Raw genomic sequence first — 15,492 nt, 5'->3', positions numbered from 1 at the left:
CACTTCCTGATAAACTCAGTCACCGTATCTGTGTGTTCGTCGATGTTATTCTCAGAGGCTACCCGGAACATATCCCAGTCCACGTGATCAAAACAATCTTGAAGCGTTGATTCCGTTTAGTCAGACCAGCATTGAATAGTCCTTAGCACGGGTACTTCCTGTTTGAGTTTCTGCCTATGGGAAGGGAGGAGCAAAGTGATCAGATTTACCAAAGGGACGGTGGGCGAAGGCCTTTTAGGCATTTCGAAAATCTTGAGTAGCAGTGGTTTTCTCAGAGCGAGTGCTACAGTCAATGTGTTGATAGAACTTCGGCAGCATTTTACTCAAATTTGCTTTGTTAAAATCCCCAGCTTAAGTAAATGCGGTCTCAGGATATGTGGTTTCCCGTTTGCATGAAGTCCAGTGAAGTTCTTTGAGGGCTGTCGTGGTATTGGCTTGAGGGGGAATATACACAGTTGTGACTATAACCGAAGAGAATTCCCTTGGGAGGTAATACGATCGGCATTTGATTGTGAGGTATTCTACACCGGGTGAACAAATGGACTTGAGTTTATGAATGTTATCACAATTACACAATGAGTAGATAATCATGAAGCAGAGCTGCCCTATCTCTCGGTGCCATCAGCCTGCGGTCTGAAACTGATGCATTGGTGATGAGAAATTATGTAAGAGCTGTTGTTTTGTTGGGTGTGGTGGATGAATCAGAATTAGTTGGGTAACATAAGTCATTAAGATGTCATATCTGCATAATATTCTTATGTGATATACTTTTTATTAGACTGTATCCCTTTGGACTATAGTTTTGGCAGTTGCACTTTCCCCTTCCCAAACAGGGCTCAGTCACTTGGGGCCCAGAGAGAGGAGAGGTCAGGTTTGTCTTTTGCATGTCTCTGGTGCTATGCAGAATATCAGAAAGGGAAGAGGACAGGATGGAACATTTTCTTCGTATGTGAATGTATCTGTTAAAACATGTGAAGGGATGGCGTGATTAAGGGGGGACCAATTACTTGGCTCCACAATGTCTGTGTGCAAGTCACTCTCCTCAGTGAGCTTGTCCAGGAGTGGGGTCAAGAGTGGGTTAACTTGAGATGGGAGTATCTAGAGTTGACAATTGAGTTATGCCTTGGATGAGGTAATGTTTTTGTACTATGAAGTACCAGGAACGAGATTAGAACCTCGTCTTAGAGATCAAACTGAACGAGAATTTATAGTGAATGCTATCTGGCTATGGGATACTCCTCTCTCAAGTAAAAGTCTTTCTTTGTGAACTGTTCCTAAGATCTGTGGTTCGTCATGTAAGTTGAGAGGGGTGTATCTTGGCTATAAAAGATCTTTGTATTCTTATGTAGGGACTGTCACTGAATAGACACTGAATTGATCTGAGAGTCAAATGGCTATTGTAAAGCTCATATTATTAAAGATGAAGTTTAAGTATAACTCTGACTGGTGTGTGGTTTGTAACTCACCTAATTTGGTAATACAGGAAATTGCCACGACATGGGTCAGGGGTCAGTGGGTCAAGGTTGTCATAGGGAGTTGTTTTATATTTATATATCCTTGACTTATGTATATACGGTGCATTCGGATAGTATTCAGACCCATTGACTTTTTCCACATTTTGTTACATTACAGCTTTATTCCAAAATGGATTAAATAATGTTTTCCCCCTCATCAATCTACACACAATACCCCATAATTGTAACGATAGTCCTCCTCCTCTTCAACCGAAAAGGAGGAGTATTGAGGGAACCAAGGCGCAGCGGATTGTGAGGCACCGAACTGGATACACGCACTACAGGGAGAGTGCGTGGAGGAGGAACAGGGCTCTGGAAATGCACTGGTAGCCTAGTGCGTAATGTAGGCACTGTAGGTACTAGGCTGGGGCGGGGAGGTGGCGCCGGAAATACCGGACCGTGCAGGCGTACTGGCTCTCTTGAGCATTGAGCCTGCCCAACCTTACCTGGTTGAATGCTCCCGGTCGCCCTGCCAGTGCGGCGAGGTGGAATAGCCCGCACTGGGCTATGCAGGCGAACCGGGGAAACCATGCGTAAGGCAGGTGCCATGTATGCCGGCCCGAGGAGACGCACTGGAGACCAGACGCGTTGAGCCGGCCTCATGACACCTGGCTCAATGCCCAATCTAGCCCTACCAGTGCGGGGAGGTGGAATAACCCGCACTGGGCTATGCACACGTACAGGAGACACCGTGCGCTCTACTGCGTAACACGGTGTCTGCCCGTACTCCCGCTCTCCACGGTTAGCCTGGGAAGTGGGCGCAGGTCTCCTACCTGCCCTTGGCCCACAACCCCTTAGCCCCCCCCCAAGAATTTTTTGGGAATTACTCACGGGCTTTTCGGGCTTCCGTGCAAGACGCGTCCCCTCATAACTCCGGTTCTTCACTCCAGTAGCCTCTGCTCTCCTCAGTGCCTCCACCTGTTCCCATGGGAGGCGATCCCTTCCAGCCAGGATCTCCTCCCATGTGTAGCAACCGTTACCGTCCAATACATCGTCCCAAGTCCATTCCTCCTTCTTGCGCTGTCCCTTACTCCGTTTAAACCGCTGCTTGGCTCTGGATTGGTGGGTGGTTCTGTAACGATAGTCCTCCTCCTCTTCAACCGAAAAGGAGGAGTATTGAGGGAACCAAGGCGCAGCGGATTGTGAAGACATAATGATTTATTAAAGACAAGACGAAAACACGAACTTCACTATAAACTAACAAAATAACAAAACGAAAGTAGACAGTCCTGAACGACGAACTTACATACAACGTGAAGAACGAAATGAACAGGAACAGACTACATGAAACGAACAAACCGTATACAGTCCCGTATGGTGCAAACATTGACACGGACACAGGAGACAACCACCCACAAACAAACACTGTGAACCGCCTACCTAAATATGACTCTCAATTAGAGGAACGCCAAACACCTGCCTCCAATTGAGAGCCATACCAGGCAACCCTAAACCAACATAGAAACAGATAACATAGAATGCCCACCCAACCTCACGTCCTGACCAACTAACACACAAAAACTAACATAAATAGGTCAGGAACGTGACAGTACCCCCCCCACAAGGTGCGAACTCCGGACGCACCAGCACAAAGTCTAGGGGAGGGTCTGGGTGGGCATCTAACCACGGTGGTGGCTCAGGCTCCGGGCGCGGTTCCCACCCCACCATAATCCATCCTAACTTCCTCCAACATAGAATGTCCACCCTCTTTCTTCCCCCACACAATTCTCTTAATAATATATTAAATAAGGATAACACCAGGACAGAGAGATAAATCAAGATAGAGGGATAGATAAGACTATAGAGATAGATGAAGATAGAGAGGGAGATTAGGATAGAGGGGCAACTCCGGACTGAAAGGCAGCTCCGGACAGAGAGACAGCTCTGGACTGATGGGCAGTTCTGGGTATCCAGCCTTTTCAGGCTGAAGGGCAGCTCATGGCTGACTGACGACTCTCGACGCTCATGGCTGGCTGACGGCTCTCGACGCTCATGGCAGGCTGACGGCTCTCGACGCTCATGGCAGGCTGACGGCTCTCGACGCTCATGGCAGGCTGACGGCTCTCGACGCTCATGGCAGGCTGACGGCTCTCGACGCTCATGGCAGGCTGACGGCTCTCGACGCTCATGGCAGGCTGACGGCTCTCGACGCTCATGGCAGGCTGACGGCTCTCGACGCTCATGGCAGGCTGACGGCTCACGACGCTCATGGCGCTCTGACGGCTCTGGCTGCTCATGGCTCTCTGACGGCTCTGGCTGCTCATGGCTCACTGACGGCTCTGGCTGCTCATGGCGCTCTGACGGCTCTGGCTGCTCATGGCGCTCTGACGGCTCTGGCTGCTCATGGTTCGCTGGCGGCTCTGGCAGATCCTGTCTGGTTGGCGGCTCTGGCAGATCCTGTCTGGTTGGCGGCTCTGGCAGATCCTGTCTGGTTGGCGGCTCTGGCAGATCCTGTCTGGTTGGCGGCTCTGGCAGATCCTGTCTGGTTGGCGGCTCTGGCAGATCCTGTCTGGCTGACGGCTCTAGCGGCTCCTGTCTGGCTGATGGCTCTAGCGGCTCCTGTCTGGCTGACGGCTCTGTAGGCTCATGGCAGACGGGCGGCTTTGCAGGCTCCTGGCAGACGGATGGCTCAGATGGCGCTGGGGAGACGGATGGCTCAGATGGCGCTGAGGAGACAGATGGCTCAGATGGCGCTGGGAAGACGGATGGCTCAGATGGCGCTGGGGAGACGGATGACTCAGATGGCGCTGGGGAGACGGATGGCTCTGGCCGGATATGGCGCACTGTAGACCTGGTGCGTGGTGCCGGAACTGGAGGCACCGTGCTAATGATAAGCACCTTCCTACTAGTGCGGGGAGCAGGGACAGGGCACACTGTATCCTCAAAGCCTACTCTACCCCTGATGCGTGGTACCGGCACTGGTGACGCCGGGCTGAGGACAAGCACATCAGGATTAGTAGGGGGAGAATATATAGTGTGTACAGGGCTCTGGAGACGCACTGGTAGCTTAGTGCGTGGGGCCGGAACTGGAGGCACCGAACTGGATACACGCACTACAGGGAGAGTGCGTGGAGGAGGAACAGGGCTCTGGAAATGCACTGGTAGCCTAGTGCGTAATGTAGGCACTGTAGGTACTAGGCTGGGGCGGGGAGGTGGCGCCGGAAATACCGGACCGTGCAGGCGTACTGGCTCTCTTGAGCATTGAGCCTGCCCAACCTTACCTGGTTGAATGCTCCCGGTCGCCCTGCCAGTGCGGCGAGGTGGAATAGCCCGCACTGGGCTATGCAGGCGAACCGGGGAAACCATGCGTAAGGCAGGTGCCATGTATGCCGGCCCGAGGAGACGCACTGGAGACCAGACGCGTTGAGCCGGCCTCATGACACCTGGCTCAATGCCCAATCTAGCCCTACCAGTGCGGGGAGGTGGAATAACCCGCACTGGGCTATGCACACGTACAGGAGACACCGTGCGCTCTACTGCGTAACACGGTGTCTGCCCGTACTCCCGCTCTCCACGGTTAGCCTGGGAAGTGGGCGCAGGTCTCCTACCTGCCCTTGGCCCACAACCCCTTAGCCCCCCCCCAAGAATTTTTTGGGAATTACTCACGGGCTTTTCGGGCTTCCGTGCAAGACGCGTCCCCTCATAACTCCGGTTCTTCACTCCAGTAGCCTCTGCTCTCCTCAGTGCCTCCACCTGTTCCCATGGGAGGCGATCCCTTCCAGCCAGGATCTCCTCCCATGTGTAGCAACCGTTACCGTCCAATACATCGTCCCAAGTCCATTCCTCCTTCTTGCGCTGTCCCTTACTCCGTTTAAACCGCTGCTTGGCTCTGGATTGGTGGGTGGTTCTGTAACGATAGTCCTCCTCCTCTTCAACCGAAAAGGAGGAGTATTGAGGGAACCAAGGCGCAGCGGATTGTGAAGACATAATGATTTATTAAAGACAAGACGAAAACACGAACTTCACTATAAACTAACAAAATAACAAAACGAAAGTAGACAGTCCTGAACGACGAACTTACATACAACGTGAAGAACGAAATGAACAGGAACAGACTACATGAAACGAACAAACCGTATACAGTCCCGTATGGTGCAAACATTGACACGGACACAGGAGACAACCACCCACAAACAAACACTGTGAACCGCCTACCTAAATATGACTCTCAATTAGAGGAACGCCAAACACCTGCCTCCAATTGAGAGCCATACCAGGCAACCCTAAACCAACATAGAAACAGATAACATAGAATGCCCACCCAACCTCACGTCCTGACCAACTAACACACAAAAACTAACATAAATAGGTCAGGAACGTGACAATAATGACAAGGCAAAAACTGTTTTTTAGACATTTCTGCAAATGTATAAAAAAAAATAAAAAAAATATCACATTTACATAAGTATTTAGATCCTTTACTTAGTACTTTGTTGAAGCACCTTTGGCAGTGATTACAGCATCAAGTCTTCTTAGGTATGAGCCTTGTGGTGGTTCATTTCTTTACTATCAAATGAGGAGAGACAAACTTATCACACAAGTCAGAGTTATACTTGAACTAAATCTTAATAGTGAGAGCTTTGCAATAGCAATTGTCGACAAATCACAGTTTCTGATGATCCGTTGAAAAGCGACGAGACAAAAGTACAAAGGTCTTTTATAGCCAAGATATACCCCTTTCAACCTACATGACGAACAACAGATATATAGAATGGGTCACAAGGTTAAGATTTGTATGAAAGATACCTATAATACATAGCAGACAGTATCTGCTGTGTCAACAGTTTTCATTGTATAGACCAGTGTCTGGCCCTCTGACTCCAAACTGGAACCATCTCTCTCTGGTACCATATAGAACAGAAACTTTAACTCACGCTCTGGAATGCTCTTTAGGTTTTATCACCCAAAAGACATCGTAAATCTCCTTTCAGTGTTATCTCCCAGAGGCCCATCCTCAGTAGAACACACACACACACACACAATAGTTAACAAAATTCTCTATTCTGTTGAATAAAACAACCATGATGCAATAAAAGTATTATAACATAATCATGCAATTTTGCCACCATACTCTACAAGCTTGGCACACCTGTATTTGGGTAGTTTCTCCCATTCTTCTCATGGTCTGAGAGTCCTTTAGGTGCCTTTGGCAAACTCCAAGCGGGCTGTCATGTGCCTTTTACTGAGGAGTGGCTTCTGTCTGACCACTCTAACTTAAAGGCCTAAATGGTGGAGTGGCTCTCCCATCTCCACAGATGAACTCTGGAGCTCTGTCAGAGTGACTATCGGGTTCTTGAGCACCTCCATGATCCGTGGCCAGCTCTTGAAAAGGTCTTGGTGGTTCCGAACTTCTTCCATTTAAGAATGATGAAGGCCACTGTGTTCTTGGGTACCTTAAATGCTGCAGACATTTTTTGGTACCCATCCCCAGATCTGTGTCTCGAAACAATCCCCATCTCGGAGCTCTACGGACAGTTCCTTTCGACCTCATGATTTGGTTTTTGCTCTGGCATGCATTGTCAACTTTGGAACCTTACATAGACAGGTGTGTGCCTTTCCAAATCATGTCCAATCAATTGAATTTACCACAGGTGGACTCCAATCAAGTTTTAGAAACATCTCAAAGATGATCAATGGAAGCAGGATGCACCTGAGGAAAATTTAGAATCTCATAGCAAAGGGTCTGAATAATTATGTAAATAAGGTATTTGGTCATTTCTTCTTGATAAAATTTCTGAAAACCTGTATTCGCTTCATCATTATGGGGTTTTGTCTGTAGATTGATTAGGAAAAACATAAATGTAATCAATTTTAGAATAAGGCTACAACGTAACTAAATGTGGAAAAAGTAAAGTGGTCTGAATAATTTCCGAATGCACTGTATATATTTTATAAGGGAGCCCTGTATCATGCATTACCAGACATATAGTATTACTGAGAAAATGACTAGGGGACCTGTACACAATAAGTAATGAGGAAACAGGAACATTATGGGAGTTTGTCCCATTTGTTGTCCACTGGAGATGAGCTGAAATATTATGAAGAGTGGGTGGGTGTTTTGAGAAACAGGATCTCAGCCTCATCAACATTTCTCCAAACTCAGTCGACGGCTTTCGACCTGGCTGATCTGAATGTTTGTGTACAAAGAGAGCTGTCAGGAAAATGTTTGGCTGAGTAATTTTAATTTCCAAGGTTGTTTACATTGAAATAGAAACTGCTAAAGAAACAAAAACATTGATTTACGAAGCTCTCAGAAATACAACCATCTACAGTGCAAAAACCTTGGTTTATACTTAACACTGAGACAGTTGAGAGGATAATAACATACCTGGAGAAGCGGTACAATAAACAAAACACACGGGTCAAACACATACCCGGCGCAAAACAGCCTGATGCGAACCACACGTAACAAACAAACAATTCCACAAACAGACATGTCCACAAACAGAGGGTAATATACATTTAGTCAGATGAGGGAATGTGAACCAGGTGTGCGGAAAACCAAGACAAAACAAATGGAAAATGAAAAGTGGAGCGGCGATGGCTAGAAGACCGGTGACGTCGACCGCCGAACGCCGCCCGCACAAGGAGAGGGACTGACTTCGGCGGAAGTCGTGACAGAATTACCTGAAAAATCATTGCAGGCATGAGTGGGATTGTGATTGTGTGTGATTCTATGTGATTGTGTTTGTTTTTGCATACCAGTAAGAGAAGCCATGTGACTGTGTATTACATGTATTGTGTATTGGTCTGTGTATTGGTCCCGTGTGGCTCAGTTGGTAAAGCATGGCGCTTGCAACACCAGGGTTGTGGGTTCAATTCCCACGGGGGGACCAGGATGAATATGTATGAACTTTCCAATTTGTAAGTCGCTCTGGATAAGAGTGTCTGTTAAATGTAAGTGTATGTGAGGAACAACATTGTTTTCAGGGGTGGAAAGAGTACTTAAATATCCCACTAAAGCAGAAGTGCTGTTACTTTAATAAAATTGTACTCAAGTAGAAATACAATTATTGGTGTAAAAAATTATATTCAGAGTAAAAGTAATTGAATTACTTTTAAAATAAAAACATTGACCTTGATAATTAGCTAATTTCGCTAATGTTACCTGAACATTGTTAAACATGATCTTTCCATGCATTACATTGACAAGGGAAGGGAGGAAATTAACAGTAAGTACAAAAAGTGACAGTTTGTTACAAATATACTATTAACATTTCAAATAAATAAATAACTCGTCCATGGGACCGGCTGACATTCCAGACAGGTCACCCGTGATAGAAATCAGTATTCAACGTCCATCCATGTCTGAGGACGTCCAGAGATGATGTGGAACCCGACCACTAGGGGCAACAGTGAGCACTGTTACCTTCAAGTAGGTTTCCGTTTTGCTAGGGCATTGTGGACAGGGATGGCTGAGGGGTGTAAGCATCTGCCTCTGGTGCCAAAGGTTGCATGTTTGAATGCAGCAATAAATAAATAAATAAATACATATTATTTTTAAACCCTATCCCAAACCTTAAAACCTGATGAGGATAGAGGGCGCTATTTACACTATGGGGGAAAAACGTGCCCAATTTAAACGGCCTCGTACTCTATTCTTGCTCGTACAATATGCATATTATTATTACTATTGGATAGAAAACACTCTCTAGTTTCTAAAACCGTTTGAATTTTGTCTGTGAGTAAAACAGAACTCATTTGGCAGCACACTTTCTGACCAGGAAGTGGAAAGTCTGAAAATTATGCTCTGTTCAAGGGCCTGCCTATAAATGGGCATGATACGTATGAGTATGCATGCACGTCATACACCTTCCCCTAGATGTCAAGATGAAGTGAGAGAAAAAATGAAGTGTTTATCTTGGTCTGAGGTGGAATATATCATCTTGGCATGACGAGTCATCAATTTCCTGTTTTCTGGAGAGCGCGCAGATGGACCTGGAATTGCCTTCTGAAAAGCCGTCGTTATGGGCGACTACTATCTCCGGCTTTGATTTTATTTGATACATGTCACAATATCATCGTAAAGTATGTTTTTTCAATATAGTTTTATTAGATTATTGAATTTTTTTCGGGACTTTAGGTGTGTTGCGTTGTGTGCCTTTGTTCAGAAAGGAGAGCTTCGAGCCACTTAGCCAGTGTGCTTGCTAATTCAAGAGGGAAAAACAATGTTCTAAATCCAAACAACTACTGTTCTGGACAAAGGACCCCTTGTCCAACATTCTGATGGAAGATCACCAAAAGTAAGAAACATTTTATGATGCTATTTCATATATCTGTCAAACTGTGTACTAGTAGTTTTGCGCCCAGGTTTTGGGCACTCGGTCGACATAACGTAAGCCTTATGTGGTAATGAAGTTATTTTTAGAATTCTAACACAGCGATTGCATTAAGAACTAGTAGATCTATCATTTCCTATACAACATGTATTTTTTTGTAATGTTTATGAATAGCTATTTGGTCAGAATAGGTGAGAGTCTAATAGAAATATCCGCACATTCTGGGAAAAAGATGCTACGTTAGCATAATGGATAACCACTGATTTCAGCTCTAAATATGCACATTTTCGAACAAAACATAAGTGTATGTATAACCTGATGTTATAGGACTGTCATCTGAGGAAGGTTTATGAAGGTTAGTGAAAATTAATATCTTTTGCTGGTTTATTCGCTAACGCTAACGTGCCTATTGCTATCGCTAACGTGCCTTGATGAATGAATGCGGTTGTGTGTTTGGCTATTGTAGTAAGCTAATATAATGCTATATTGTGTTTCCGCTGTAAAACACTTAAAAAATCTGAAATATTGGCTGGATTCACAAGATGCTTGTCTTTCATTTGCTGTACACGATGCATTTTTCAGAAAAGTTTTATGATGAGTTTTAGGTATTCCACGTTGGTCTCTATAATTACTCTGGCTGCTTCGGTGCTATTTTTGACGGTAGCTGTGATGGTAGCTGCAATGTAAAACTGATTTATACCTCAAATATGCACATTTTTCGAACAAAACATAGATTTATTGTGTTACATGTTATAAGACTGTCATCTGATGAAGTTGTTTCTTGGTTAGTTTGGTTGGTTCTTGGTTAGTTAACGTTGGCTTTGTGCATGCTACCTGTGCTGTGAAAAATGTCTGTCCTTCTTTGTATTTGGTGGTGAGCTAACATAAATATACGTGCTGTTTACGCTGTCAAACCTTTAAAAAATCGGACATGTTGACTGGATTCACAAGATGTGTATCTTTCATTTGCTGTATTGGACTTGTTAATGTGTGAAAGTTAAATATTTCAAAAAAATATTTTTTGAATTTCGCGCTCTGCCTTTTCAGTGGAATGTGGGAGGAGTTCCGCTAGCGGAACGCTGGGGCTAGACCAAATCATTTTGAGTTAATGCCTTAACTTTACCTTAAACACAAAATTTGACATTTGGAATAACTTCGAAATGTGACGTTTCAGAAACATGGATGAGCATCTAATTCTGACGCGAGACCGTGAACGCTTTTAGGACATTCACTCACTAACCCATTTACTCTTTCCCTCACTCACTCTTTCCCTCACTCTAACTGTGTGTGTGTGTGTGTGTGTGTGTGTGTGTGTGTGTGTGTGTGTGTGTGTGTGTGTGTGTGTGTGTGTGTGTGTGTGTGTGTTTAAGTGTAAGTGTATGGAAGTGCATGTTCGAGCAAGCAATGGTGGTCAATCTAATAACAAAGCACAGGCCCAGAGTAATGGATGCTGTGAATTACTCAACACGCTCAGGGAGAGGAGCGAGGGACGGAAGGAGAGATAGAGGGAGGGATGAGAGACGAAGCAGGATTTAGATAGAACTGGAAAGAAAAAGGAGGGAGAGAGAGCTAAAGAAAAATCTGTCACGTTATTGCCAACATGTTGTAATATTTTATGCGCTCAAAAACAATACATTGTCTTATGTACAAAACACCAAAGGACCTCTTTCTCAACCCTGACAACTAGTTCTGACAGTTCCAAATCCAGGCTTTTACTTCCAGGTCACTGAAGCACTTGATTGCTGGTGGAAAGGTGAAAACAAAAAAATCCATTTCAGAGAAATGATTAGTGTGCCTTCTCTCTCTGTTACTGCAGAAGCAGGAGACGTTTTATAGATCTCAGGTGGACGATAAAAAGCTAGTTGTTCCTGGAAGAGATCCTGATGACTCAGGGGTGCCTAAAAAGGTGCTTGTTGCAGAGGGTGGGACGGTGGAGGTGTGTGCGTGTGAGTGAGGTAAAACAGGGCCTTGGCACTTGTCAGTCTCTTAAACACAAAACCCCCACCTGTCACCCCGTCTGGTGCATGCCATTGACAAATGCCAACTGACACCTTGTCAGTACTGCCAGTACCTAGGTCTACTTTCAAATGTCTGCCCCACACAGGACGTTTTGCCTCCCATGTCCCTCTGTCTAACCCCCTGGGCACTGGGGTCAGAGTAGGAGTGCTGATCAATGAGAAGTTTTGCCATTTAGATCATAATGAATAGGATTATATTGACATGGGGGACCTGATCCTAGATCAGCACTTCTGAGGTGCTTTATGAAAATGGGTCCAGATCTACAGGAAGTCAGGGACATACTGTAAGATCACAACCCAGATCCCGAATCACATAGTACAATACACCCACAGACATAATGTGGAATGTTACATAGGCTATAAATGATCACCTAGAGATAAAACAGATAACTACTCTCTTTCACTCTTTCATCCCTGTAATGATTGAAACAATCTTCCCTTTACATAGAAGTGATTTTAATCCCCTAGCTAGGCTAAACATCATTATAATCTCCTTTCCTTTTGTAAATCTATATATAGTACCGTACAGAATTTAAAAAAAAACAGAAATACAGCTCGATCTGTTTTTCCACATTTCTCAGCTGTTATTGGCCATTATCACTGATCTTAGATAACCATGTAGTTAAATTCTAGAAACTTGACGTCATTACAGAACCTTGAGGGAAACTCACATGACGCAAGCCATTCTGTATCACCTGGGTAACAGAGAGGCAGGTGGACACCATGTACGTACTTACTTCGTCCTCTTCATCCCGGGTGGAACATAAGGCCGCAACAATCTTCTGTCATTCGGAGTCTGTGTTTGGCCACAGCTTGTGCCCTGTCTAATGAGAGGCAATGTGGAAAGGTGTAAAACCATAGAGATAAAACAGTGTTCTATCTTTATGGTTAAAATCATCAGTATCCTATGATGCTACAGAAGGACTCTATGGAGCTGGCTTTGGATTTATGTGACTTATTTTGTTGTTTTATGCGTAGCCTTAATCTTGTTGACCTAGTGATGGGGGTTAAAGTGAAGATGAAGCAAATACAGGGAAAAACAACTAATTCCCTGTGATGGACAGTGAGTGATTGATAGGGGAAGGAAATGCATGTCAGTCTATCTCAGCCAAAGTGGCTGAAGATTAGAACCCTTTAAATTTACTGCCATGCCAACTCGCCCATTAGATGAGAACAGGCTTTGATCAGTACACACACACGCACTTAACAAATGTAACAAATGTGATTGTATTTCTCAGTGTTGTGCTGTAATTAACGAATTCCCAGCCAGCGGTCTCAGGAAACACATTATATGTGTAGGACAACAATATGTTGATGGCTGTAGACACGTGATTCGTTGCTTGCATATAATTATCAGACTGGCCATTTGTCATCAAAGATCATAACAATGACACAATTAGTACAAAATACAATATGTGTAAATACTTGACAATAAACACAACGGAAATCATTAGATATGCAGGACAGAAGTCTGTTGATGGCTGTAGATTTGTGTGTTAGCAAGGAAATGACTGTGAATTAACAGGGAGCTAATGCAACCATTACAATAAGAGCATGCTAGCGAACTCGCTCTTACAGCAATCATACATCGCACATCACAGCTCACAGGAAGCCCCCAATATTTAACAGGTACCGTACACACACATACATACAGTGGGGAGCACAAGTATTTGATACACTGCCGATTTTGCTGGTTTTCCTACTTACAAAGCATGTAGAGGTCTGTAATTGTTATCATAGGTACACTTCAACTGTGAGAGACGGAATCTAAAACAAAAATCCAGAAAATCACATTGTATGATTTTTAAGTCATTAATTTGCATTTTATTGCATGACATAAGTATTTGATCACCTACCAACCAGTAAGAATTCAGGCTCTCACAGACCTGTTAGTTTTTCTTTAACCTGTTTGGGCTGCAAGGGGCAGTATTGAGTAGCCAGATAAAATGTGCCCATTTCAAACGGCCTCGTACTCAATTCTTGCTCGTACAATATGCATATTATTATTACTATTGGATAGAAAACACTCTCTAGTTTCTAAAACCGTTTGAATTATTTGTCTGAGTGAAACAGAACTCATTCTACAGCACATTACCTGACCAGGAAGTGGAAAGTCTGAAATCGATGCTCTGTTCTTCTTCCTGCCTATAAATGGGCACAAGACTTATTAGTATACATGCACGTCATACACCTTCCTCTGGGTGTCAAGAGGCTGTGAGAGAAGAAATTAGTTGATTATCTTGGTCTGAGATGGAACACATCATCTTGGAATGACGTGTCCACCTTTTTTGGTTTATACCTCGCTCTCTGAAGAGAGCGAGCTGGACAGTCGGATTGCCTTTTGTTTAGCTGCCGTTATAGGCGACTACAATCTCCGGCTTTGATTTTATTTGATACATGTCACCATATCATCGTAAAGTATGTTTTTTCAATATGGTTTCATCAGATTATTGAAAAAAAATTCAGGAGTTTTGCAGTGTTCCGTACTCTTCCGTTTGTTGACATGGAGAGTTTTGTGCCACTAGGCTAGCGCGCTTGCTAAATGAAGAGGGAAAGTTGCCGTTCTGAATCCAAACAACGACTGTTCTGGACAAAGGACACCTTGTCCAACATTCTGATGGAAGATCAGCAAAAGTAAGAAACATTTTATGATGTTATTTCATATATCTGTCGTAGTCGCCGGTGCCCAAGTGTTTCTGGCTATTGTGCTAAGCTAATATAACGCTACATTTTTTTTCCGCTGTAAAACACTTAATAAATCGGAAATATTGGCTGGAATCACAAGATGCCTGTCTTTCATTTGCTGTACACTATGTATTTTTCACAAATGTTTTATGATGAGTAATTAAGTATTTGACGTTGGTGTCTGTAAGTTTTATGGCTGCTTTCGGTGCAATTTATGACTGTAGCTGCAATGTAAACTATGATTTATACCTGAAATATGCACATTTTTCAAACAAAACATATGCTATACAATAAATATGTTATCAGACTGTCATCTGATGAAGTTGTTTCTTGGTTAGTGGCTATTTATATCTTTATTTGGTCGAATTTGTGATAGCTACTGATGGAGTAAAAAACTGTTGGAGTAAAAAAAGTGGTGTCTTTTACTAACGTGGTTAGCTAATAGATTTACATATTGTGTCTTCCCTGTAAAACATTTTAAAAATCGGACATGTTGGCTGGATTCACAAGATGTGTACCTTTCATATGCTGTATTGGACTTGTTAATGTGTGAAAGTTAAATATTTAAAAATATATATATTTTGAATTTCGCGCCCTCCACTTGATCTGGCTGTTGTCAAAAGTGTACCGGCGTCGGGCTGCAGCCATAATTAAGAAGCCCTCCTGTTCTCCACTCATTACCTGTATTAACTGCACCTGTTTGAACTCGTTACCTGTATAAAAGACACCTGTCCACACACTCAATCAAACAGACTCCAACCTCTCCACAATGGCCAAGACCAGAGAGCTGTGTAAGGACATCAGGGATAAAATTGTAGACCTGCACAAGGCTGGGATGGGCTACAGGACAATAGGCAAGCAGATTGGTGAGAAGGCATCAACTGTTGGCGCAATTATTAGAAAATGGAAGAAGTTGAAGATGACAGTCAATCACCCTCGGTCTGGGGCTCCATGCAAGATCTCACCTCGTGGGGCATCAATGATCATGAGGAAGGT

This window comes from Salvelinus fontinalis, chromosome 1 (assembly GCF_029448725.1).
Source record: "Salvelinus fontinalis isolate EN_2023a chromosome 1, ASM2944872v1, whole genome shotgun sequence".
Taxonomy (NCBI): Eukaryota; Metazoa; Chordata; class Actinopteri; order Salmoniformes; family Salmonidae; genus Salvelinus; species Salvelinus fontinalis.
The sequence above is the reverse complement of the archived record's forward strand: the minus strand, read 5'-3'. Positions refer to the sequence as shown.